At 34.5% G+C, this 27,855-nt stretch overlaps 1 protein-coding gene across 3 annotated transcripts in view; it reads left to right on the top strand.

Moving 5' to 3' along the window:
- Positions 1-4,900: 4,900 nt before the first annotated feature.
- The window catches only part of LOC123548629 (uncharacterized), a 31,652-nt gene continuing 8,697 nt past the window's right edge, over positions 4,901-27,855 (top strand). The window contains exons 1-2 of one of the 3 annotated variants that reach the window (XM_053546307.1): positions 4,901-5,040; positions 5,845-5,980. The gene's annotated coding sequence lies outside the window, so the exon portion shown is untranslated. Of the gene's footprint in view, positions 5,041-5,634; positions 5,762-5,844; positions 5,981-27,855 lie in introns of those variants that run through there. The other 2 variants (XM_053546309.1, XM_053546308.1) reach the window with 2 other exon arrangements.

The raw sequence follows: 27,855 nt of genomic DNA, 5'->3' as shown, positions 1-27,855 counted from the left end.
TCAAAGCATTTGAATATAATTATTTTAATTTTCTTGATATAAAGATACAAATGTACTTCATGTTTTTACTGACTGAAACAATATACTGATAAATTTTTATTTCAATGTTTGTTATCAAAGTACATTTTCATTCTATTTTTAAAGTGTTTACATTACAAAGCTATCACACATTTATTACTAAAACATATCTATTAGCATTATCTTTAATGAAGATATGTACATTGAGGGATACACAAAGCTACAGGAAAGAAATGCTTATGCCAGGCTGACATAAAGTCCAGAAGGTTCACATCTTGTCAGGAATGTCAGTCTTAAAGCTGCCTTGTACAATTATTTCAGAAGCAAGTATCTAGTCATACATATAAATGCTTTGAGACCTTTGTTTAACATACAAAAGCATAATACCCCCTGCATTTATTCATAATGGTAATATCTTCTGGGACTGCCACATGGTAAGACAGGTCAAACAACTGTACATACTCAAACTTCTTCCTACCAAAACTGAAAATGAAAATTATACAATTTTTCCCTTTATTTTCGTACAAAAGATGACCTATACATTTAATATAGACCTTTTACATATATTAATGTAAATATAATGAAATTAATAAAATATCTCATAACTCATTTTATGTTTAAAATTATAATTATTAATAAACATGAAGCTGAAGTGTTCTAATTTATAAGCTGCAATTAGTATTGAAAATAAAACAAAAAACTGCAACAATTGTATATATTAAAAAAAGTATCATGAACCTGATTATGAAACAGTCCCAGTTCAAATGTAATAACACATGACTGTCAGAAAATCAATGTAGGGTACTCTATAATGATATCATGAATGCCATCAATAAACTTCATATATAACAAAGTATACCAGGATGTCAATGTAGCCTCTTTCTTGTTACTTCAACAGCTTCCAATGGCAGACTGCAACTACATGTATCAGACACTGAAACTAAAATAAACAAGAAATATCTTTAAAAATGATGGTCGGCGAATTGTAATAAAGATAGAAGTTTATGAATTTTTCATCTAGCATTCATCTTTCATCTAACATTTTTCAAATTGCAAAACTAAACACCGCACTTTACCAATTTAAATGCTTCTATTTTAATTTTTCGCAAAGGTTTCGTAGGGTTGCAATTTTGTTTCGTTTATCCTTAGGCGAATAATTACAGCAGTAGTATGATGAAGATTCATGAAGCGAGGTCATTAAACGTGTTTATATTTTTAGCTAAATTGGTCCCTATCCCCATTTGTAACAAAATAGCAGCAGACCTTACGATATTGTTACACATCGAGTTTGATAAAAATCCATTACATTTTAGTGGTTAATGCGAAGAAAGGCATATCTACTTTTAGCTATAGTGGTCCCTAATAGGGCCCAATTTCCTATATAAATAAATTTGGAAGAGGACCTTATAATGATGATCCAGACCAAGTATGACAAAGATCCACCAAGCTGTTCATGAGACGCTGTATAAAGGCATTTCTAGTTTTAGCTCTAGCAGCCCCTAAAAGGGGTCAAATGTCCCAGCTGAACATAGTTGGCTACAAATCAAGTTTGATTAGAATACATGAGAAAAAAATCAATTAAAGGATTTTTTTATTTATTATTTTTATTTATTTCTAAAATAGGCCAACTGATCCCGCTTTAACAAAAGCATATTCGCTATTCACGAATCTTTGGACAATGAAGTCACACCTATAAAAAAGTGAAGGTCAAGCAAAACATACAATCGTAATTATTTCAATATTTTTGTTTCATAAGGAAAGTTTGACCATAGTCATATCACATAGATAAACTGTATGCAGCGTACCTTCATTTCAGTGTAATGAGATTCAGTCATTATATAGCATATATATAATAAAACAGATTTCAATATTTGCATACCATACTAAAGAAAAATATTCATATATAATAAATCAGTTAAATAATTTATAACAAATATATCAAAGCAAACAAGTACTCATTTTAATATGCAATCTGAATAAGTCACAAAAGCAAGAAACCTTTTCATATACAGACGACAATTGTAACAAGGAAAATCTTTTAAAAAGCACTTCTCTACATAAAAGACTCTTATCACATCCTTATTCATGTGATACGCAGACCATATTCAGCTCTTTCTTTAATTTGACATTTGTTGGTATTTGAACAGGTTTTTATCATATTTATTAAACTTACTTATCATTTTGAGATATATCAATATTCTTGCTAAATATACTGAGCCAAAGTTAGCTTTAAAACTGTGAACAGCGTCGTTTAGGATAAACGCTTTGTCTACATTTCACTCGGCGTAGCACAATCAACAGAGTGAAAGAAATTGACACTCTCGTCCAATCAGGCAGAGTGTTACATAAATCTTCCATTTTGATAAATTATCTATAATGCGTTATCAAGTAGTTTGATTTGCAAACTGAAGTCACGTGGCATAGGAAACGAAAACGAATTTAGACGGCGTTCGCCGAACAAATAATCATTATACAAGATATTTTTTATGTTAAATAAAGGGAATTAATTAAATGCAATCTGAGAAATTATTGCTAAAACATAAAGGGAAGTAATTATCAATTAAATAGTTGAAGGAAAATGTATATATAAGGGAGTCAATTTAGAAAAAAAAACTTCAAATGTCAGTAAAATGATAGTTGACACTGACAATGGCCTATATCAAGTATGCACTATGCATTATATTTTCTTGCAATTTCAAGAATGTTTGACTGTACGTAAGGGTTCCCTAGATGCTGTTATACTGAAATAAACTTTAGTCTAAATATAGCTAAGATCTATTTATATCTTTAAATAAGGAAGTCCCAAATTTCCACAGCAAATCACAGGCTCAAAATTTTAGATACTAATATCAGAAAAGAGGTTGATATCTATACTTTTTAATAACTTTCGTCAAAGGTAGGGAAAAACTTACTGGAAAAGCATGCACTTCTGATCTAGTCATTTCAATACATTTTCAGCTCGTTTGCATATAAAAAGAAATTTACAGAATTCCCCCTATTTCTCTTCATTTTCAAACAATCTGTACGATGAATATAAACCAAAACATTCTCCTAAGTGTCAGCTATCAGATATATATTTCAACAAAGACTGTCAACTTACCTTGTTTTTAGAAGAAGACAAAATTCCAGCAACTTTCGCTTCCCCGCAAAAACTGTACCGGTGTGCAAGTAAAAAAAAAATTAAATGTGATTTTTGAAATAATACAGTCAGACCACAATTATTTCCCTTGAAAATAAAATGCTCTAGGTAAAATGCATACTCTTAGTAATAAACAGTAAAGTGTAAGTTTACTTTTCATTCGAATCGTATTCGTGTTGCTGTTGGTCTAAGCGAAAAACAGCAATATGTAATACACCCCTCGTATATCTATCAGTTATCAAACTGTTTATTGTTTAACTCTGTAGCAAAGGCATTAAAATATAGTTATCCATACGTTGATCAGGAGGAGACAAAATATTTGTTTAAACACGCTCAATAGCCAGGTGGTTTCATGGTGACTGATTTGTGCCAACCACTTTTCCGCCAGATTTTTCTTTTGGCGGGTTGTTACCTTTTCGCTTTCGCGCACGCCAGGATGAAAGGTAAAAAAATTTCTGGTTTGGGCTCATTTTCATCTTTTCGCTTTGTAACGGGCGACTACGCGGCGACAGAGAGAAAAGGCGAGATTTGGAACTCGAAAAGCGACTAACTACAACGTGACAAGGCGAAATAGCGAGATTTTTAACGCACCGGGACAAAGCGAAAAGGCTGAAAAATCTCGTGTTCTTTTCGCTTTATCACCTTCCTGTAACGCATGCGCACGCCATTGTTATGAGATATGACAGTTGCAGGAACCATCTTAGATGGGGAACGTGTCCGATGCTTAAAATTATCCAAAAGGAATGTATATTTATACAGCGCATGCACTACAGGAAGGCGACAAATGAATGAGTGGCGAAGTAGGTAACAGCAATTAAATTCTGGACCTTATCCAAACATAGTCGAGTCCCGTGTTGAAGTTGGTAATTCAAATTGTTCATTATTTCGATTTACATTGTTATCAAATTTGTTTTGACGTTGTATTCTATACCAGAATAAGCGAAGATTTATTTTTGATAAAATGCCGAGCTAGAGAAATCTCCAAACCGCCTGTATGTTCATGCATAGACAACTATACTTCTATATGGAATGTTTACGAAGCTGATTGACGAATTTCCTTTGCAAATGTTCTGTGAGATATACATTGTGCACAAAGATTTTGTGCATAGAACTAAATTACGCATATGTTAGACAGGGAATTAAAAAAATAAAGACTTGAACAATGGACCGACAAACATGTATATAGTTTTTCATCATAATTACCTATATAATTTTATCTTACATCTAAGAAAAAGCGTAAAACACAGTCAGCTAAACAAATAAAACAAGTTTATTTCCTCCAAAATAAATTTGAGTGAGAACCTGTACACCCCTGAATTTGTTTTTGCTTGCAATGTATTAATAGGTTAGGTGATATATAATAGTTTCCTTTACATCTATTTTATTTTTGTTTTTCATTAACTTTCATACACAAGATGAACCTGGTAATATTTGTATATAAACATTTAGCTGCTTGTTCTAATCGCAAAATTCGTGGAAAATATCTTACTGGAGTAAACTCGCCCATTTTCCAGTAAAGAAGTGCCATTTTAAAGTAATCTTACATACTTACTGCTTGGATGACTTGCATTTATCATGTCAACAATTATTAGATGTCCTAAGCCATTTAATAAGTGTTATTTTATATGAAATCACAAATAAATTTTTGTTCAACTATAAACCGTTTACTTGTGTCAATTAACCGGCACTTTATATAGTTTATATAGCAATACAATTTAATCTGATACACCGCTAATTGATATATTGTAAACAAGGTAGTGTTTTATCGAAGAATGTAGACCGTTTCCTGAAAACTCGGTTTAATCAGTATTTTCGAAAAATAACGTGACTAACGTGGTATTGCACAACTGCTACAGTAAAGATCCAGAGAAGGAGCTGGTTTCGTGAGTTTTTTTATTGTATATTCTTATATTATTTATATCATACGATAATCTTAATCAATTTTGGCTTTCGCGAATGAGAACTTTACATGTTGTCTAACGAATTTTCAATATACTGTAATAGTTTTAAACTGCGGAATTTCATACCAGTATTCAAAAATGGGCAGATTAATAGTTTGACATCATTTCTTTAATGAAAAGACGTTAAGTTTATGTGATTTGGAATCTGGACTGTGTGTTCTCAGCGTGTATCTGACGACCTGTCTGAACGTGTGACTGCAGATTATGAGGGCAGTCCCTTCGTCTTTGTATCCAATTTAAGATCTGGATATGCCCCTGTGTTTAATAGATCGCTGGACTGCCATAATACCTAATTATTATAAGAACATTTCACTGGTTGAAAGTGCGGATGGTTATATCTGGCTCGGGGTTAACTGTTTAGGCGGTAACGAGGCTGTAAACAGTTACACGGGAGGCATCCACACCTTCGACTAGTGATAGATTCTTTTTCTTACATGCCATATTCGTAAACTAACAGAAGAAATGAAGTAGTGCGAATGCTTTTCTTTTGGGCACTATTTTGTTATAGTAGCGTATGAATTTTCGCATTCATTCATAAATTGCAGGACGTGAGTCATCTTACATTCCATGCATTGTATAAGACGAGATTTTCTGGCACTAGCAAAAACATGGGAATATCCTGTCTGGCATGAAAGAATAATAAGTAAGTAAAAATAAGTGCTAACATGCACATGCATCGCTTCTTAGTTATGTTGTTCTAATATAATATTGAAATTTGCATTCCAGCAGTTCGAAACAACAGTCACGAAACATGCAATACGAAGAAAGGAAAACAAAACCGGAATCAAACCGGAAGTACCTTGTACAACAAGTTCAAGAACAGTCTGACTTGTGTGATGTGATTGTAAAGATGGGACATTGGGTATGTAATTTTGTTCAAATAAATCTTGATCCTGACAAAGAAACACTGTACATGTATTTCTAGGATATCAGATATTGGCATTTTAAGTTTGGTTATTACCTGTGTGCTTGAAAAGCCAGTTTAACGCAATATTTTCAAAACTACAGTAATCATGTCACGTACTCTGCAAATGAATACCCTTTTTATCATTTGAATTTTTCTAAATAACACGAAGGCGAAACTAGTTTTTATAAACATTGTGTGTTTAATGTGAGTTTATGTTGTCTATCTAAGACATAATTATAATGTAGATAAAACTAGATACAATCGATCGATATCATTGTATTGTTAACTGACATTAAAGCGAATTTAAAGGTATGCAGGGACGTAGCTTAGCTATTTTGTTTACTCTTATATGCACCGTTTTACGATTTGGATTATCTTAACTGTTTATAGCGACATGTATAAGCAGAGGAATACAACAAATTTGAAAATGACTAATACAGTAATTTACGGTGTTCCGTTGGGGCCATCGCAGTTTCGCGTTGTCGTCCTAAGGGCAAAATCGCGAAAACACGATATTTTGACGCGAAAACGCGATACTTTGACGCGAAAACACGATGCTTTAACGCGAAAACACGAAACAGAAAATATCGCGTTTTCGCGCTGTTAATATCGTGTTTTCGCGTTTTCGCCCTCGATCTGACATCGTCTTTTCGTGTTTTCGCAATCGTGGTAAGTAGGGCGAAAACGCGAAAACACGATATTGGCAGCGCGAAAACGCGATATTTTTTGCATCGTGTTTTCGCGACCTTGAATCGTGTTTTCGCCCTCTCAACTTCAAAGGCGAAACCGCGAAAACACGATGTTTCAATATCATAATTTCGTCTTCTGGTAAGACTTGCGCAAACGCTTGCAAGACATTTCGAGACCGTAAATTCGACTCCGAACCCCCCCCTTTCAGTTCCTTGGACTTTTAACCCCCTCCTTGGACTTTTTAAAACCCAAATCTATGAAAGCTAGCAGGTAAAAAGTGCTTTTTTTTAAAGCGGTGTAATTTTTTCCCCCTTTTTCGACACGCCGGGGGTTTAAAAATATGTAAGTGTATTTATTAATCCATTTTAGGTAATTGAAAAGAAAATACGTAAACGTAATTCCCCCCCTCCCCCCCTCACAATAACTCTATCAATTTATAAGAAACATGTGTTACTTGTACATTAGAAAATTGCCCACATTTCCTCATTGTTTTACGTTGAAAGTTTTGTGGTCGGGACATGAGGGGTGGATGCCATGGACCCGGCTGCTAATTTAAAAAAGGGTTTATTTGACGAAATGATTTATTTGAAAATGATGTTTTCCCGTCTTGTTCTTTTCGGGGGAAAAAAAGGGTCGTGTGCAAAAAAACTGGCTTTTTCATTTTTGATTTTTTTTTCGTTTTTGTTTTGGTTTTTCTTGTGCAAAGTTGCGTTGTTTTCTGTTTAGCAATTTTTTAGTGGAATTGGATTTAGTACAAACAGAGGGGAAAACACTTATTTAAGGGGAGACAGGGAAAAGGAAACCCCTTGTGGAAAGCGCATTTTATATTTGTACCAGAATTATTGGAAAAGGGAAATTTCAATTATGGTCTTGCCCAAAAAAACTTGTTTTTACATTCAATTCCTTTGATTCAGAAAAAAAGTATTGACTTCCTGTTTTTATTTTTTTTTTTCTTTTCTTTTTTTTTATACACAGTTGACGGTTTTCTCGAAGAAAAGTTTAAGTTTTTGTTTAAAGGGTTTTAATTAGGGGAAAAAAGTTAATGGGAAAAAATTAAAAACATTTAAAACAGTGTAGTTAGATTATCTATGTTTTTAAAACATGCAAATGATGAGAGAAATGTTAATTTAATTGGAAATTTCATTTCTCTCATCTGCAACCGGACCCGTTTTTTCGTTGGAAATATACCTGTTTAAGGTCAAAACTTTAAAAATATTTTGTATTTGACGAACATAATTCCGGGATAGTATCTTGATTAAAAGCCAAAAACGTCCGAAAATACAAAGAAAAATCTATTTGTGTTGCTTCGTTTTTTTATTTTTTTCGATTGTCTTCTTCAGTTTTTTTTATTGTTTTGACTAACTGTATTTTTTTTGGGTCTTCTTTTCAAACACTTGAAACACTAAAAAGCAAAAAAGACTTGGTTTTTTCTGAAGAACAAATCAAACAGTAAATAAACAAGAGGATCCCCCCTGGCCCTGCGCTCCCCTGGAAAATGCAGCTTATCATTTAAATGTAAGAAGACAATTTTTTTGAAAATTAAAGCTATGTGCATAATATCCGGGGATGGGCTTTGGGACGTGAGAATTTTTTAAAAATATGTTAAAATGTCTGTAGACAAGATCCCCGCACTTTGGTGCCTAAAAAAAGTGCTTTTCGCTTTTTTGTATTTAAAAACAATAAAATATTATTGCAGTTCAGAAAGGAGTGGAATAACTATTTTTTTTTTTTTAAAATTTATTTTCTGAATTTTTTTCCTTTAAAAGCTGAAAACGCATTGAAGAAAGAAATTATTTATTCTTAAAATGTCAGAAAAAAAACGTAGGTTTGATTTTGTCCGCATTTGCCGTTTATTTAACCCAGATAAAACTTCCACCTTTTTTAAAAATATTTTTTTTGTTTTTTTTTTAAAATTTTGAATAGTGATTTTATGGGATGTTAAACTTTCTCTTTTCAAAATGAACTTTTTTAACCAGTTAAACAATATGTATTTTAGAATAATTTCGATTTGAAAACTTTTTTACAATGATTAAAAAAAAGTTTTTTTTAAATTCACCACGAAAAAACCAACGCCCTTCATGTCGCCCCAAAGGACAAAAGGGTTTGGGACCTTGCCGTCACCGAAGGGTTTTTTGGTTTGGTGCCCGGTCAGTCACTTTATCCGTGATAATTTTTTTAAATGAGACGTTTTTTATTGGGGGAAAAAGGTTTTAGTGCTCTAAAGAATAAATGTTGAGAAAATGGGTACAACCCCAAATTTTTAATTTAAACCAAAGTATGCAGTCCGGAGCCTGAGTTAAGCATCATTAAAAGGTTAAAAAGGGAATAAAAAAGTTTTGACTTTGCGTTTGAAAACCATTAATTGTGTTACCCCCTGTCTAACCCCTTTAAATTTTGCACGTCGGTGGTTTAATACCCTTTTTTTATATTTCAAAGTTGCATTTGAAAAAACTTTGCATTTTTCCCACTTCATGGAACGTGAGCTATTGGCTCAAGTAACATCTCCCGGTTCGGGGGAAATTGTATTTTGCTATTTAAAAAAAGTTGAAACGGATAAAAGCCAATAAATAATGAAACAAACCGTTCAAAAAAGGGCCCGCAAAAAAAATCACAAAATAATTGAACTTGATTAAAAAACTGGGGGAAAAAACGTAGGTTTTTCTGTGCTTTTTTCCCAAATTTTTTCTGCTCGTAGTTTGAAAAAATTCGTTAGTAAAAGGGTTTTTTTTAATTTTTTTAAATTTTAAACATTTAGGCTTTTCAAAAAATTAACAAAGTTTCTTGGGGGGAAAAGGCAAAAAAAATGTTTGATAAGAAGTTTTTTTTTTCTTCCCCCTTTTTTGTAAAACATGCATTCTGTATACACTAGACGATAAACAGAAAGAAATCGGAAAAGGCTTAAAAAATAAAATACTTTTTTAAAATAAAATTTTTGTTTTTGTAAATTTTTTTTGGGTTTTTTAATTATTGCCTCTAAAATGAAAACAGTTCTTCTGAAATTTTGAGACAAAATCTGCATGTAAAAATGGGGGTGGGGAAAATTAAAGACTTACAGCGAAAACGAGCGGTGCCCGTTTTTTTTCGCTATTTTACAGTAAAAAAAAATTTTTTTTTTTTAAAATTTTTTTTTTTTTAAAAAAAAATTTTTTGGGAAGTTTTTTTTTACAATACTTGGACATTCCGCCGAAAAAAATTTTTTTTCGTAAAATTTTTTCCATGCTTTTGCAAAAAGTAACGGTGTGGGGTACGTATGAAAAAGGACGCTTTCAATAAACGTTTGACCCCCGGTGGTCTTGTCGAAAAAAAGAGGTCAAGGTAAACGAGGTCAGGGATGTTGACGATGAGGAATGGTCACGGGTTCTCTGTTTAGTATCAATTCATTCTGTAAGAGTATTGATGCTAAACGAACACCCCTTTTGGGTTAAACCAAGAGAGGCCCTTTAAAAAGCAAAAAAAGTCCAAATGGGGGTAAAGGTAAGGGTCAAACTGGGTGGGTGTGTTTGACGTGAAAAATGGTCACAGGTTACCGTATTATTAAATTCATTCTTTTTTGCGGTATCGAGGAGAAAAACGGTCCCTTTTGGGTTTAACCAAAGATGGCCCATATAAAGAAATTTAAAGCCCAAATGGGGTAAAGGTAAAGGTCAACAGAGGCGGTGATTTTAAGAGGGAAAAGGGTCCAGGTTACATCTGCATTAGTTTTCAAGTATTTAGTTGGGGGTATTGTGCTAGCGAAACGGTCCCATTTGGTAACCTCGTCGGAGGGCAACGAACGGAGGGCGGACAGGACGATACTTTAGCCTTCCGCATCAGTAGAGCCGGGGGAAAATTATATCATCGTTGGTTTCAAGGGGTGTTATATTAAATAGTGAAACTGACCAGACATTGCAATTTAATGACCAAGATTGCAAAAATTTATGTGGACTGTTTGTTATTAAACTTTTTTTAACAGAAAACCCCATGGGGTTGGTATTTGACCGACAAAAAGAAGAAAATTTTTTAAAAAGTATTGGGTTTTGAGGGCCTAGTTTTGCATGCAAAATTTTTAACCAAGGTGGACGCCGACCCGGGGGTGAGTAAATGCTAACTATTCTTCGAAGTCGAGTTTAAAAACAAAGATTGCTAAAAACCCTTTTTCCAAAAAGCCACGCCGACGCCAAAGGCGAGTAAACACTTGTTCTCCATAGGTGGGCTAAAAACCCCCCTATTGTCCAAAATAGGGGAGCTAAAAACAAAGTCCTGTAACTGTGCAGATTTTTTTTCTGATAAAAATTATATCATATGGGAAAATTGCCCCAGTTTTTTTCACACAGTGAAAAATTTTATTAGCCAAAGGGACCCTTTACTTTTTTTTAAAAATTCATAAAAAAGTAATAGGTTTTTAGCTTTGAAAACGATTGATAATATTCAATGCATTGTCTTTTTATGAATTTTTATTTTAAAAATGAATTTAAAAAAATGGCTTTTTTGCGTATCTTTATCCGTTATCAACAATTGAAATTTGGGTAAATTTTGAAAATTTTTCTGTTTTAAAAAAGAAAAAAAATAGATTTAGTGTGCTTAAAGCCTTTGCAAACAACTTTTTCTAATTTTTTTTAGCTTTTGTTTATCAATTTCAGTTTTTGGGAAAAAGAAAATGGTTTTTTTTAAACATTTTGCAATGGTTATTTTTTTTTCCATCGGGAGACTAAATTTTCGTTGGGGTTTGTCAATTCTTACGGTTTTGCTCCTTTCAGAAAAAATTATTTTTCCCCACCCCCCAACACACCATGTCGGATTTTTAAAATTTTGGACGCTCCATAAATTGATTGTTACAGCCAAATCAAATTTGAAACAGCTGGGTGTTTGTTCAAAATTTAAAAAAGAAAAGTTGAAATTTTATGGGCTATTTTGGGGAAGTTAGAAGTAGAAAAACAAAAATTTAAATTTTGGGGATGTTGAATTTCGCTTAATTGAATTTCCAAACTCGGAAATTGAAATTAAAAAAGAAAAGAAATTTGTCGAATTTTGAGGCAGAGTTGAAATTAGATCAGCAGGGTGACCCATTTCAAAAATTTTGAGGGGGGCGGGCGCCTGAATAAAGTGTCGGCCCCCCCAACCAAAAGGGGGGGGTGGGGTTCGAGCTCCGTGAAAGGTCTCCGACCCTTTCTCATTGCACCCAAATTTGTTTTCCCGGGAAACTGGGGGTTTAAAAGATAGTTTCCCTTCAAATACCCTTTTAAATTCGTTGCTTTGAAAAATTTGGCTTTTCTTGAAAATAATACCCGGGTAATTTTTTTAATTTTTAACGGGTTTTGTTTAAAAATCTTGATGCCCCCCGGGGGCTCTTGTCGAACAAAACAACCTAAGCCAAAACGAGGTCAATTTCAAGGGCAAGGTCAAAATGAGGTCAGGTGATGTTGAAGAGAGGAAGGTCAATGTTAACTCATTTTCAAAACTTTGTAAGGGGGATTGTGTGCGAACGGGCCCCTTGGTTAACCTCGAGGAGGACGGACGGGGAGGTAACGGACAACGAAGGCGGACAGGACAATCACTAAATGCCCCCCCGCATCATAGATGCCGGGGGGGATAAAAAATTGAATTTCGAATATCCATCTTACGATTTTTAAACGGAATCTTGAGAATCGCAGTTTCAGTATTATCTGAAATTCCTTTTTTAAATTTGAAGTACGATTTTCGGATGTCGCCAAATTTTTGCTCGTATTTGACCTTTTTTTTCACTTTCAATCTTTTAAAGGTGTTCATTCAATACGAATCGAAATTTGGCGTTTTGGGAAAATTTAAAAATTGATATTGATGGGCCCCAAATTAAAAAACTTTTTTGCAATTGACTTTTTCGATTTTAGGTGAGCTTAGGATCAAAATTTGATAATTTTGAATTGAATTCGATCTTCGAGGTATAAATTCTAAACTAGTTTTGGCCCCCCTCGACTTATAAAAATGTGCAGTTATTTGATTAATAAAAACTACTTTTTCTTTATTTATAATCTGAACTCAAAAAGTTTTAAAAACGAGTTTCCATTGATTGTAAAAGTAGAAATTTTTTTGGAAAGTCATTTTTTGGTTTTTTAATAATTTTTGTTTAGAATCCGTTTAAAAAGGGATTTGATTAAACCACCCCAAAAGCCTTTTTGGGTTTTTATTTCTAATTTCCTTTGCAACACTGTAAATTTTGGCTAACAATCGGGCCCCTACCAAAAGGGAAAAAAATGGGGGCATTTTGGGAGGGGGTCCCTGGGCATGCTCCCTTTGGGGTTTTTTTTGGATGCCTTTTTGTCGTTTTTTTTTGATTTCAAAATTTTTTGTTACTTTTTTAAACCCAAATATTTGGTTTTGTCCTCTAAACGCCAATTTAAAGGATTGTCTGTTTTTTGCTTGGTTAAGTTATTCGAAACCATATTATATTCTATATAAAAAAAAAAACTTCCCCCTCCAATTCTTTATGAATTTACTTTATACTAAAGATTTCAACAAGTTTTACCCCCCAAAAAAAACTGATGTAGGTTGACATTTTAAGATTCATTCATGATTTGACACGCAATAAAGAAAAAAAATTTAAAAAATCTTCAAACGATTTACCAAAAATAGCCGGTAATATAAAACAAATTTTGGAGTCAAGGATGTTTCATATTAAATTACTTTGCATGTAATAAAACCGCTAAAGAAACAATTAAAATACCGTGGAAAAAATGATCTTAAAGTTTAAAAACGGAATGAATGCCCCAAAGTAAGTTTTTATGCCTTTTAGTTGTTAGTTGGTTGGATCCCATTACATGGAAAATGGGGCTAAGTTGCAGCGCATTGGAAAATTTTTGAAATAAAATAGGAATAAAAGCCCTGTAAATCCGTTGAATAAAAAAACAGACAGCGCCCCCAAACTATTTCACTTTTTTTTTCATAGCTTTAAATATATCCCTAAAATTTGTGTCAAAAAATTAATAAATTTTTGCAGATACCAAAAATTTAAAATTTGATCTTCCCCCTTTTATTTTCAAATAACTCCCAAAATTTTAGTAGGGCAAGGTTGGGGGTCATGGTGTTGCCCTTTCAAAACAATATTGAAGTACTTTCCTTTTAAAACAATGTTTTTGCTTCTTACTCTTTTAGCAAAAAGTGGGAAGGGGGCTAAGCAAACATCTTAAGCAGCCCTCAAAGGAAAACGACTCAGGTGATTAAGAAGGACGGCTGCTTAATCTGTGAATAGCTACTTTAAAACAGGTTTTCGCGGGGGCGGATTTATTCTAAACCCCTTTTAAATTTAATGATTATATTTTATAAATGTGTGCAAAATGTTCCCTAAAAATTTATTTTAGCTCGACTATTTGAAAATAAGGAGGTTCACTCACAAAAGGTGTTGTCGTCACCCTTGGTTAAATTTTTCGTATCAGTTCAATTTGACAAAACCTTTTTTCATATAGTTTCAACACTTGTGACCTTTACCCTGTCAATTTAGGTAGAGGAACAACTTGTCAAGGATTTTTTACCCAATTATGGCCCCTTTTTAAGTAAAATTTTTAGTTTTCCGGGGCCATTCTTTTGTAGTGTAAACTGTTTTAATATCTTTGAAACTGGGAAAAGCCTAAAAATAAAAAAGGGGTAAAATATCAATTTTTCTTTATTGTGCTATTACAGTACATATAAGAATTTTCATATTTAAACGGGGCCGGGCGATTTCCAAAAATTTTTAAAGGGTTATCATTTGTTTTAAATCGAAACCGAACCGGTTTAAACGGCCCCCATTTAAAAAAGCTCTTTCTTTCCTGAGACCGTACGGGCTTCCGCGCTATTCATTAGGGGTTACGGACTTCATATTTGCAAGAGTTGATAATTAAATGTCATTTTGGTGTATTTCAATTTTAATATTTTACGACGGGCAAATCCAAAAAAGATTATGTTGTGATTGGGTTTTTGGGAAAAATATATGGGTCAAAGTTGGGGAAAAAAATTAGAAATTTAAAGTAAAGCGATTCGTGATTTTATTGTTTAAGAGGATAGCGGTTTTTCAAAAATTTAAACCCCGGTTTCCCAAGTATTGCCGGGTCCCATTAACGAGTAATCGTCCCCTCCAATTTAAACATCGTACACGTCTTAAATACATTAGAATTTAAAAAATTTTGTTATCACTATGTTACCTCTCACAGTACATGTAATTCGTGTTTTAAAAAGATTGGTTTTAAAAGGTCTAACGTTAATTTAAAAATGTTATCTTTCGACCTAAAAATTTAAATTTAAATCAATAAAAACAAGAGCTGTGTAAGACCCAAAAGACATACGCTCGACTTTTTATAGCTGGGGGGAATTCTATAAATATCAAAAAAGCAATTAAAAAAATCGGCGAAAGGGATGAGGCTTTGTCATGTTTCCATATTCATAAACTGTATTTTTTTTTTGATTTGTTTTTCCCTATCGGAAATCAGGCCGTAGCCAGTTGAATTTTTTTGGGGTTAAACACCACTTCCCCACCCCCTCCCCTTTTTAAAAAAAAATGTTATAAATCATTTCGATCATTATAAAACTTACACGCTGTTATGGTGGAATAGCCAAACACGACGGTGCAGGGACAGTTCAAGGGGGGTTTTTGTGAAACCCAGATAATTTTTTCTACATGTTTTTCGTGGTCTGGGGTGTTAGTTTCATTTTTTTGAAGAAAGAAGGGGGAAATTCTTGTTGGCAACGTGGTGAACATGGGGGGATTGTGATCAAAAAGATAAATATTTTGTGTAATCATTAATTGTATGGGTTTTAAAAGTTTTTTTCACCTTTTGAAATTTTATTTTTAATTTACCCCTTCAAACAATTGTTAAAACGATTTTTTCTTACCCCCTTTGGTATCCCGTCTTTTTACAAAACCCTTTCCATTTATAAAGAAAAACTTTTTTTTTAAAAAAACCCTTTTCGCTGAGGAAATTTTAAAGGAACTTTATTTTAGGGAAAATTGTTTCAACATTTTCATTTAATTTTTTTTTTAAGTAATCAGCACTCCATCAAGAGAATAAAATTAAAAACATTCCCAAAAAGTAAGTCTGTGTTGTCCGAACCCCCTTGAAAAGCGAACATTACAAACTAAATCGGTATTAGTACCCGGGGGGTTAGGAGGAAGGAAATTTGTTTTTTAAAAAAAAAAGGCAAAAAAAGTGTTTTTTTTTTTTTAATATCAAAATCTGTTTTATGGGGGAGCCCCCCAAAACCCCCATTTGGGGAGGGGGGAAAAACCTTCCAAATTTTGCCCGTCGGGGGTTTGACTTTACCTTAAATTTACCTAAAAACCCCGAACAAACGCCATACTCTTTTCCCCGGTAAAATTTTGTCTTCTACGGCAGTATGGTTTATTTTGATATTAAAAAAAATACGGAAAAAGTGCCTAAGTTGGGTTTTCCTTTTAAAATGGTGATTTCAAAAATATCCCTTTTTTTTTATAAAATTTTCAGAAAAAACGGGGGACGGCCCCCCTGTGTCAGTGTACTACGGGCTGAAATCCCCAAATCCATATAATCAAAAAGCATTTTTCACGGGGGTAAAAGCGCAAACCTATTTTTCCCTTGGGAAACGCTTAAAAGGGTTGCACGCTTCGGGCTGGTGTTGGTCAATATATACAAAAACGAGGTAGGGGGTTTTTTTTTTTTTAAAAAAGACCATTTTTGGGGTTTTCGAAAAAAGCAAATGCTATTCCCAAAAATGAATAAAAAACATTTGTTTGAAATGCGAAATTATTAATTTAAGAATCAGCCCTGATATGAAAACTCTGCTGGCTCGGTCTGTCAGAAAGTTTGGAATCATAAAAATGCAAATTTTCTAACTCTTGTGCCTTCTTTCTGGAAATGTGACGCTTCTAATGATCAAACACGTGTATAACAGTCATGAATATTACACACACTTGAACGAAATGTTGCTTTAGGGGGAAAGATTGGCAAAAAAAAAACAATCGGGAATGGGGTTGCGCCCTGGGAATGGAGTTGCGCGTATACATTATATACATTATGATGTATACGAGCAACTCCATTCCCGGTGCGCAACCCCATTCCCGATGATTTTTTGTCAATTATGTCCCTGTAAGCAGGATTTGAAGCAAATAATTTTGATATTCGTTACTATATAACAGTTGAGTTATCATAAAAGCATCAGATGTCCTCAGATTAGGTATATGAGGTCAGAAACTTCCATTTTTGTTGATTTCATGCTTTTTTCACACTTCGTGCCGCCAGAGTTTTTGTGATAATAGAGCCGAATCATTAATTACAAACCAGATATTTTATATATACGATGTATCATCATATTTGTGTCGAATAGCATTTTCCTATTTTCGAGAAAAAATATTCTTGTCTCATACGAAGCAAAATCATGACTTCACATATCTCAATTTCGTCTATTTTTACGCGCAACACCAGCACCGGAAGTCGTGCAACCCATTTTAAGCGTATTCCCGGCGGTAATTGGGTTGCGCGTTTACCACCCGTGTTAATGTAACGGTACATTGGCGAAGAAGGGTTAGACATCGGCCTGATACGGAATAGGCCGAAAACTAGCGAACAGTCTCGACAGCCGGTTTACCTGGCCAAACGTATTATCGGCTTTTGTGGTGATTTTCACGATGGGTCTAATTTTCCCATATGCACCATGCACAACTAGGGTTACTACTGATCATTTGTGTTAAGTTTCATTAAATTGTGTGCATGGGTAAAGGATATTACACGCACACAAGATTGCATATGCACTGTACGTATATAATGTATTATCCAAAATAAGTCCCATATTTGTGCAGAGGTTTTCTGAAGGAACGTAACATGCACCATGCACAACTAGGGTTCGTACTAACACTTGTGTTGAGTCATATTAAATTGCGTACATGGGTTCAGGAGATTAGGTGCGCACAAGATTGCATATGCAGACTCTATGTATATAGTATAGTAACAGAAAACAAAATTCCCATAACTAAGCAAATATTGTTTCTGAAAGAAACCAACATGCACATGCACAAGTACTGTTGTTACTGATCATGTTACTGTCAAGTTTCAAATACAGTCAAACTGTATTAAAGACCACCTCTGGAACAAAGACTATGGCTTAAAGACAACATGTTTTCGTCTTCCCATTATCACAGTTAAAGTGTATTTTAACCTGTGAATAAAGACCACCTCCCATAAAGGGGACAACATTTTGGCACTCCTAAGGGTGGTACTTTATAGACAGAATTGACTGATAGGAGATTTGGTCGAAACTTACTTGTCTATAAGATGTAAGCAAACTGTCTTTCGTGTTTCGACAGAAAATGAAAAGCTTACATGCAACCAAAAGTTTATTACATTTGTGTCTTTCAACATTAAATTAATCCAGTCTTTAAACATTATACAGATAAAAATTACTGAAAGCATCTGAACGATGGACGTGGTAAATATAGCGATAGTCACAGAAGGCTTGAGTGTTTGTTCTGAATGCTCATTGACATATTTAAAAAAAGATGCTGGACTTATATACGCTGAGAATGTATCGGACGTTATGCGGCAATTTGACGTTTTCAATTGACGTCTAAATGTCTCTTACCGGTCTGCGCGATTCTATTGGTGTTTATCGTAGATTCTAATATGACTCGATTTTATTTACAGTTAAAACAAAGATGGACATCTAGCTCTATATATCTAAACAAATAATCATGGCTTCGAGTTGTTTATTGTCTAGTTTACCATGTTAGAGTTCAGATGCGTAGAGTGGTTAAATACAGAAGGCATCTGAACGATGAACCGTGGTAAATTAAACGATAAATCACAAGAGTCCTGATTGTTTTTCATTCTGAAAGCTCAGTGACTTATTTTAATAAATTTTAATATGCTTATTTTCTCTGTTTAACACTCTTACGATAGAATGCGTCTCGTTAAGTGCGGTGAGTCAATGTTTTTGTTGCGACCAGAATGAGCGCTCCTATAGTTTTGATCTATGTTTTGTATTAAGGGCATATTAGGAATCGAAATATTGCAGGCGGTATTTTACGTGTACAAAATAATTTTCATTCGGGCTGCGCCCTGTGCATTATTAGTCGACGTATTACCCAATCGTGATAATGTTAAAACACTCTTTTGCTATAAAATTATTTTTTTTTAATTATGCTGGTTTCATTACGAAGGAGTAAGTATTAGACATCATGGGGGCATTTTGACGTTCATAATGCCTCTTTCCGGTCCATGAGTCAACCGTTGTTTATAGCAGAATATACAGACTTGATTTCCTTTTTGTTTTACTGGAAATCAAATAGCGCCCTGTTAGAATCTGCGATAAACAACGGTTGACGAGGGAACGGTAGAGAGCATTATGACGTCATAGGACGTCATAACGATGATCGTCAATTGCGATGGCGTCCGATTACATTGTCATGGGTAAATGAAGCCAGCTAATTTTATTAAAATATGTCATGAACGAAAATATATCAATTGCCTTTTTGTGATGTGTTGTAGACGTTAACTTTCCACGTTCATCGTTCGATGCTTCAGTATTTAGCACGGCTAAGCATTCGTGTTCAGTTTCCTACGTTTTTGACTCTAAATTAGTCGACAAAAACCACTCGAAGGCCTTCTTAAAATACAGAGGCTTTTGTAGACACATTTGTTAACAGTTTCGCATTTGTAACAGATTTCTTACGTTGGATTCGCATTCGTAAACAGGTAAAATGTGTTACGATGTGTTTGTCCAACATGGGATCTGATCATTGTGAGTATTATGCTGCAAATGGTTCAATTAGTGGTTGTATCGCAATATCCTTAATGACTGCATAAGGCACCATTCACAAGTTAGCGTCGGAGTCGCGGACGTCAAAACGTCATAAAATTTTTTGAGCCGCATCATGAGGAAATGCATTCGGTAATTTTCGAGCTTTGCAACCAGTGTGGGCCAGACGGCTGTGCATCGGCAGTATGCTCATGGCAACACCGTTCGTGCTATTTCAAAGAAGATTTTTTACCTGAATATGAAGTTCTCTGCAATTCGATGCATAACTGCAGGTAAGCTTAAGATAGAGTTTCGGAAATCACAAAAAAGTCGGAATGCCAATTTTCGTGACTTGGCTCAATTTTTATTATCATTTTGTCCACTGCCCTTACACACTATATTATGATTACAACGTAGCTAATTTACTGTTACCTCGACTAGCTGAAATGAAGCCACATGTCAGGGGGGGGGTCTGGTTCGAAAACCCGGTGGCGACATACATTTATAGCTATCTGCGTTATACACGAGGGTTAAGTTGGGTGACAAACAGGAAGTTGCCCCCCCATATCCTGGTGGCAAATTATACACAATGTGGTCATGGACAGTTCGTTAGCCTTAAGTTAGAGTGCCCGACTTGTGCATGGTGCGAACTAATGTCGATGAGATATTTAGAAAATACACGTAGTTTTTATTTACCTCACCCCACTGAGCTCGTTTAAGGAAATAGGCCTTCGTTTATTATAATCCGGTGAATAGCTGAGTTTGTGGTTCGTGCATGTTATATATAGGTTCCTGTCTTGTATAACTTTGACCCATGCATTGTCCGATTTCAAATATTGTGTGTAAAATGATCAGCACGGAATAGAAGGTATGTTTGCGATCATGATCCATGTTGCAATCCAAGATCATGGGTCCAGCTTGAATTAGATTTGTTTTCTTATTTTGCTTGTAATATATTCGTTTGTGTCGGTTATAACTGCTGTAGTCAGATGTCCAAATACCTTGGTACAAATAACACCATTTATTGACTATCTGTAGTGATCATATTACACCTATTACTGCGCTACGGCTCATATTTTGGCACCCTGTAGAATGTTTTGGTGAATATTTTGTTTGTTTGTTGAATTCAGAGCGACTGTTGGCACAGTATTTAGGTAATACACTTTAAGGGGGCAGTTAATCTTACCATGATCCTACAACGGACCGTCCAAGAAAAGGATGGTGATTATGATGATGATGAGTGTGATTATGGATGTAAACATGGTCAAAATATCAAAATCAGTTCAACAGTATATTTATGTTGTAACAGACACCTATTCCCAGTTTGAAACAGCACCGATAGGCGAATATTAGCAACAGATACGAGTAGGTTCACAACGGTCTCGAACGTGTATCCTCGACTCTCTAGTCGTTGGTATAGTATCTCCCATATAATATTATTTGAAATTATACCCTGGCTAATTACGAGTTGTTTACACTCATACATTCGGTGGGGTTGGTATTTTTTAGAACGCACCGTTACACTGTTTTAACAGTTTAACTGGGGAGACGAGAGACACATTTCTCTCTGGAAATTCGGCCCAGATTGTTGAGTTTCAACAGGTCGCGGTTTTTTCGACGAGTTTTTGTATTCTGCATAACTATCCACTGCACACACTCACCGATGGGTTACTTGTGCCCGCATATCGAGATCCCATAAGTAGTGGTGCATACGAATGCAGACAACAGGCCAGGCAAGAAACTCTCTTAGGAAAATATATTGCAGTAAAAATTCACGTTGGGGTTTTTGAATGGAAATATTTCATTTGATGGTTCTGTGTCAGTTATAAGTTTTTTGTTTTTAAGTTTTGATGTTCAAAAGCAATGCGAATTGACAAAGATAAACAAAACGAAAACGGAAAACCTATCTTGCAGCGAACTCACGTCGCGGACGACATAGATAGAACTATACGGCCGATGAGCAGCTATTTCGAATGGCTACATCAAGTAAGTCATAGATATTAGTATTGATATTATATTATATTATATTTATATTTATATATATATATATATATATTATCTTTATATATTATATATATATATATATATTATTAAATATTTACCCCGGGGTGTTCTACGAAAACAAGCTTTTTACAGCTTTCTATGTTGAGATGCTTAATCTTGTTTTTTAGTGCATTTTATTGGTGGTGAAGCGATACAATCTATAAACAGTCGAACTGGGATTGCATGTGGTGTGATCTTCCTTTCAAGCATACATATTAATGTTTCAGTTATATTGAAATCTTAAAACCAAAACATATGGAAATTTATAAGTGACATCTTACATGTAGTTACTTTGCTACTTGACAGACCAGTCATGATAACGTTATTTTTCAAGTTTATTGCAGATATCAAACAGTACCAAGATATTAACTGACCGGAATATCTCTAATCAACAAAGGGGGTCGTCATGGTCATATCGCTAACATGAGTAATAAAACTTTTATTTTTACATTATATGTTATTAAATTGCGTTTTAGCCATTTCAGGGGCCAAACTCTATGACAAATAGTGTGATGTGGTACTCTTCGAGGGAAAAAAAGCTAGATCTTAATGTTATATAATTTCAATGCAAAGTTTGGTAAAATCAAATATTAAATGTGATTATGTCATGTTTACAATGTAAAGTCGCAAATTTTGTCACATTTAGGGTGCATATACTTAGGGGATCAAATGGTGTATATAGCTGGTTTTCGCAAGAACGGATGTTCTAGATATATAATTACTCTACAAGTTTGATCTAAAATTGAAATAATAAATTTTGTCTCTATTGTGTTCACAAGACTAAATAAGCAATTTTGCATGTCAGCCATTTACTCCAGACAAATTGGCGCGGTTATGGCTGTTGTTTTAAAGAAAGAGCGATCCTTTATAGTTAATAAAGATCCAAATAATAAATGTAATTCATTGTGTTGACAGGTAAAATCAGCATTTTTTTGCCAAATTCAGGGGCCGTAAAAACCTTTTTTTCAATAAAATGGTGCAAAAGGGTTGTTTTTGAAAGGAAACAGCTCGTTTAGAATATAGTTGTGGTGCAAGTTAGAAAAAATAACAAAAATGTGGTCACTATCGCGTTCAAAGGCTAAAATCAGTAATTATATGCAATTCTGGGGAATAACTCCAAGACGATAAGGTGATTTGTGGTTTTTAAAAGTACCGAGATAGCATAGGATTTATAAGTTTTGCAGAGTTTTGTTAAAAACAATAATATATGTTGTCTCTTATGTATTACAGAAAAAAATGTGAAGGACACGGAAGGTCGGACGACGGACCGACGTCACAAAGGATGGTCCCAATAGCTACTTTGTCATTTGTACAAGTGAGCTAAAAACATCGTTAAATGTGTTTCAGGATGTAAAAATGCACTTTTTGTTCAGTTTTTCCGGTTTGAAAATGTCGTGTGACAATGTGATCAGAGGTGGCATCAAATGAAATCGGAGCGCTCACTTTTGTCTCCAAAATTGTACAAATGTATGTTGATTATCTGTTACATATGACGATTCATTTGTAACACCTTTTTAACATATGGATCGCATTTGTAAATGTTACCAAAGATCTGTACGCAATTTGGTCTACAGAGCTGAATTTCATATTCGGTTTTAACTGGAATTCTTAGTTAGGTTTTCTCTGTTAAATAAAACACTCCTAGTAGATGTACGTCGATTAACGTGAGGTGTTGTTAATGTTGTTTAAAGAGCGCTACAATAGTTTATCTACTGTTTTTAGATTAAAGGCATATTTGAATCGAAATAATTTATGCCAAAGCGTTTTTTAACACTATTAAATCCACTCGGATGGTAATACGTTCGTAAAATAATTCCATCGGGCTGCGCCCTCGTGTGATAATTTATTACGCCCGGCGTATAACCGCATTGTGCATAAAATTGGTTGTTTGAAAACACTCTTTGCATAATACTATTATTAATCAATGAGTTTGTTAGATGTGTGGTCATCTAAAGATCCATCTTTGGCCTCAAAGTGTATCTTTTGGGACAGCTCAAACAAAATTTGACGCGATATTAGCATATTAGGAGGTTTTATTTTTGTTGTTTGCGGAATAGATCACTTTTCAGTCAAAGTAACATAACGTAGATTGTTATAATTTATAGCCACTCTATTTTAACATATGAAGTATTTCTAAAGAGGTTTGGTTAAGTAGGACATTTGACCTTTTCTGGGATAAATTTGTAAATGAGTAAGTATGCAAAGTAAACACAAAAAATTCAGTAATACTTGTAGGTGAAAAAAGATAAATTTTTGAAAACATAAAACTTTCTATATGCAGATTTTTTAAAATTCTTTTATGGAACTTTTTTGGTCATACCTTTAATTAATGCTCGACATTAATTTTATTAGAGAAATTTATTATAGTATATGGTCCATTTTATTACAAAACACTGCCCAATCTAAAATTTTTCTTTTTGCTTCCCGCGCTAGTCGTCACAGGAATTTGTTGTCCTTTCAAGGACAAACTATCGCAGATTCATTGTAGTAAATGGCATACAAATACAATATATATAGACAGACAGACTGGACAGCACAAATGACAGACAAAAACGCCACACAGTATATGGATAGAGAGGCATTTTTGTCACTGGGCTTATTCTCAACTGAATGATCATCGAAAATCAAGCCGAATGTTTTGTCATTTTTTTTTGCAAATAAAGTATTGATTGAGATTTGGGTGGTTATTCTATTTCTACCGTAGCTGTGAAAATGTAAAGAAAATAGAAATGTTTTATTTCGCCATATAGCCAAAATATTCATTATTTTTATGTTGTTCTAAATCTGAATGAACATTTTTCTGATATATAGCCGCCGTATGGATACTTTTATTGAACTCTCGGCATTGACAGACTTTGCCAGTTTTATCTTTTTTTGGACCCTGTAGTAGTTGGATAAGCGGCTATGACTTTTAATCACAACAATGTAAAAGTGTGCATTGTGTTCTTCGCGTAATCCAAAGTTTGTTTTTTGTTTTTTGTGTTTCTTTTTTTTGTTTTTTTTTTGCGGGATTACAGTCGATGACATATTAAAATTGATAATATGTATTTTATTAGTATGTTAAGTTGCGGCTAACAATCCGTTTTATACATTCGTGGTGTTTTTGAATAAGCTATCGCCTCCTGGAGTCACACAGTATTTTTATATAGGTTTTCTTACAAAAAAATAGGTATATTTTAGAGACATTTCCCTGCTTTAAATAAATTACTTTTGTAAATGTTACGTAAGTATATTCAGGCTGCCTTTTATTTTAAAAAGATTTCTAAGTAAAAACACATTTATAAGTCATAGCAAGTTCTAATTATTCTGACTGATGAAAAGGTTGACAGGCAGCAGGCATATACCGGATAAAATGGAATAACATATTTCTTAATCAATCAATCTCGTTTTATCATTTTATTACATGTTTATACATATTATCTTTTGTCAATATTACTCTAAAATGGACTGATAAACTAACCTGCTACATCTTTTTAACTCATGCTTATACCGATGGTGTCGGAAAAAATGGATGAATGGTAAACGCTTTTCAAAAAATGACATCTTTTGCATGACATGCTTATCAAAGATTGGGGGTGAAATGTCCAAGGAGGGTTGAAATGTCCAAGGAACATCGTAAGTTTGGGTTAAAATGTTGCGGGGTTCGAATTTAAGTCTTTGCAAGGTTTGCGCAAGTCCAACCGGAGTCGAATTAGATATTTAATTCAATAGTGTTTTCGCGGTTTGCCTATGCGTTTGAGAGGGCGAAAACGCGGAAAAACGAGCAAGGTCGCGTAAATACGATGCAAAATATATCGCGTTTTCGCGCTGCCAATATCGTGTTTTGGTTTTTCGCCTATTCCAGCCGGCGACACAACGGAAAAGACGATTGGGATCAAGGACGAAAAAGCGAAAACGATTATTAACAGCGGAAAACGCGTAAATTCTGTTTGTGTTTTCGCGTTATAGCATTCGTGTTTTGTGTCCAAAGTATCGCGTTTTCGCGTTTAAATATATCGTCGTTTCGCGATTTCGCCTTAGGTACGACACGCGAAACTGCGATGGCCCCAACGGAAACACGTGTAATTTGCCGTTAATGTTTCGGTCACAGGTGATATAATTACTCATTTTACTCATACTACGTACAATGCAGTAATAAAGAAATCGTGCACGTGTGGCAGTTGAAAAGAGAAATTGCATATAACCTCAATACCTGCTCATTATTTCAGTAAATATGATTGGGATCAGATAATTATACTTTGACAAATACTATTAGAAAAATAGCACCTTACTGTGTTTACAATATTTTATGGTTAAGGTTTCAGAGCGCATCATAAAAGCGTTTGAGTGTAATGTAAAATATAATTTGTAAGAGAGTTTCAAATTATAAAAGGGCGTCCGACCTTTCGTTTTCAGGCCCGTAGGAAGCATTAGGTAGGTCACACATTATAAAAATCAGTCGACCTATAACAGACCAAGAAAATTTTGAAATTCAGCGCTTCATTTCCTGCATTATGGGGCATTTTGGGAGCATTTAAGAACACTTCTACCACTGAAATCTTATATACAATATACCCCATGTTTTGACATTTTCAAATGAATACAGTATAATGAGTATAGTGTAAAACCCCTCACCTTTTTCTCGGGCTTGGGTCCGACAAAGAAACGCTTTTCTAAGACGTTTTTATCATTTTTACACGTTTTCAGTTTTGATTTGACACTAATAAGGTTAACAATACAATTATAAAACTGCATGTCGGGTGACAGGTCACAGCTAAAATGGACTCTGTCAAAAATAATTAATTGCCAAGATAATTACCATACAGGGCCGTAGGAACAGAGGGGGTGGGGGGGGGGGGGGGGGGGGGGGGGGGGGGGGGGGGGCAGGGGGTCCCCAATAATTTGACCGATTATGGTAAATATGCTCCCCCACCCCCTGTTCCTACGGCCCTAGTTTTGTATAAGCAATTCTTCCAAAATGCTTGTGATTTTCGATATTACTATTTCTATTTCCACCGGTCTATTTTTAGCTCAGCTGTCACATAGTGACAAGGTGAGCTTTTGTGATCACCCTTCGTCCGTCGTCTGTGCGTCCGTGCGTCAAAAATTTCGTGTCTGCACGATAGTGGTTTCGTTTATGATTTTATTTTAAGTAAACTTGCACACAACTTGTATCACCATAAGATCTCGGTTCCTTTCTTGAACTGGCCAGATCCCATCATGGGTTCCAGAGTTATGGCCCCTGAAAGGGCCAGAAATAGCTATTTTGACCTTGTCTGCACTATAGCAGCTTCATTTATAATTTGATTTTAACCAAACTTGCACACAACTTGTATCACTATAAGATCTTGATTCCTTTCTTGAACTGGCTAGATTCCATCATGGGTTCTAGAGTAATGGCCCCTGAAAGGGCCAGAATTAGCTATTTTGACCTTGTCTGCACAATAGCAGCTTCATTTATGATTAGAATTTAATCAAACTTGCACAAAACTTGTGTTGCCATAAGATCTCAGTTCCTTTGTTGAACCGGCCAGATCCCGTAATGGGTTCCAGAGTTATGGCCCCTGAAAGGGCCAAAATTAGCTATTTTGACCTTGTCTGCACAATAGCAACTTCATTTATGATTTGATTTTAACCAAACTTGCACACAACCTGTATCACCACAAGATCTTGGTTCCTTTCTTGAACTGGCCAGATTCCGTCATGGGTTCCAGAGTTATGGCCCCTTAAAGGTCCAAAATTGGCTATTTTGGCTTTTGCAGCCAGATAGAGACTTCATTTATGGTTTTATTTGATACAAACTTCCAAAATATCTTCAACAACAATAAATCTTGGATTCCATGACAAATCAGATCCAATCGTAGGTTCCAGAGTTATTTTATATCTGATTACCTCCCCTGATTGTAGTCAAAATGGATTTATATCAATAAGTACTTATAGGACTTATTTGAAATTTCATTATTATCATTAGTTGGACTGAGTCAATCAGGGTAGATAACGATGGACTGATTTTATGTCAAATTACCTCCCTTTATTTCAAATTAAAATGGGTATATCTCCGTAACTAATGAAGATACTGATCTGAAATTTCATTTATGTCAACAGATTTATTTGGCAGATCCTTCTTTTGTTCACTTACAATAATTTTCTTTTTAATTACTTCCCTTTTACGTTAATATAAATAGCTTGTTTTTAGTAACTTTTTATTATTGGCCGTAGGGAAAAACCAAGACCACTTTTCTGTGGTACAACATGGATGGATGGTACCTCCAATTTTTAGGTGTATTTTGACATATCTGTACCTTGTAAGAATTTTTTCTTTCTTTTTGGTTAAATTTCTTTCCTTTGTTGTTCCTGTCCTTTGGACTTAGATATTTTTTCTGAGGACCTTCTTGTCCTCAAGTGCAATGATAACAGGTGAGCGA

The sequence above is a fragment of the Mercenaria mercenaria genome, chromosome 6, assembly GCF_021730395.1.
Source record: "Mercenaria mercenaria strain notata chromosome 6, MADL_Memer_1, whole genome shotgun sequence".
Taxonomy (NCBI): Eukaryota; Metazoa; Mollusca; class Bivalvia; order Venerida; family Veneridae; genus Mercenaria; species Mercenaria mercenaria.
The sequence above is the reverse complement of the archived record's forward strand: the minus strand, read 5'-3'. Positions and strand labels throughout refer to the sequence as shown.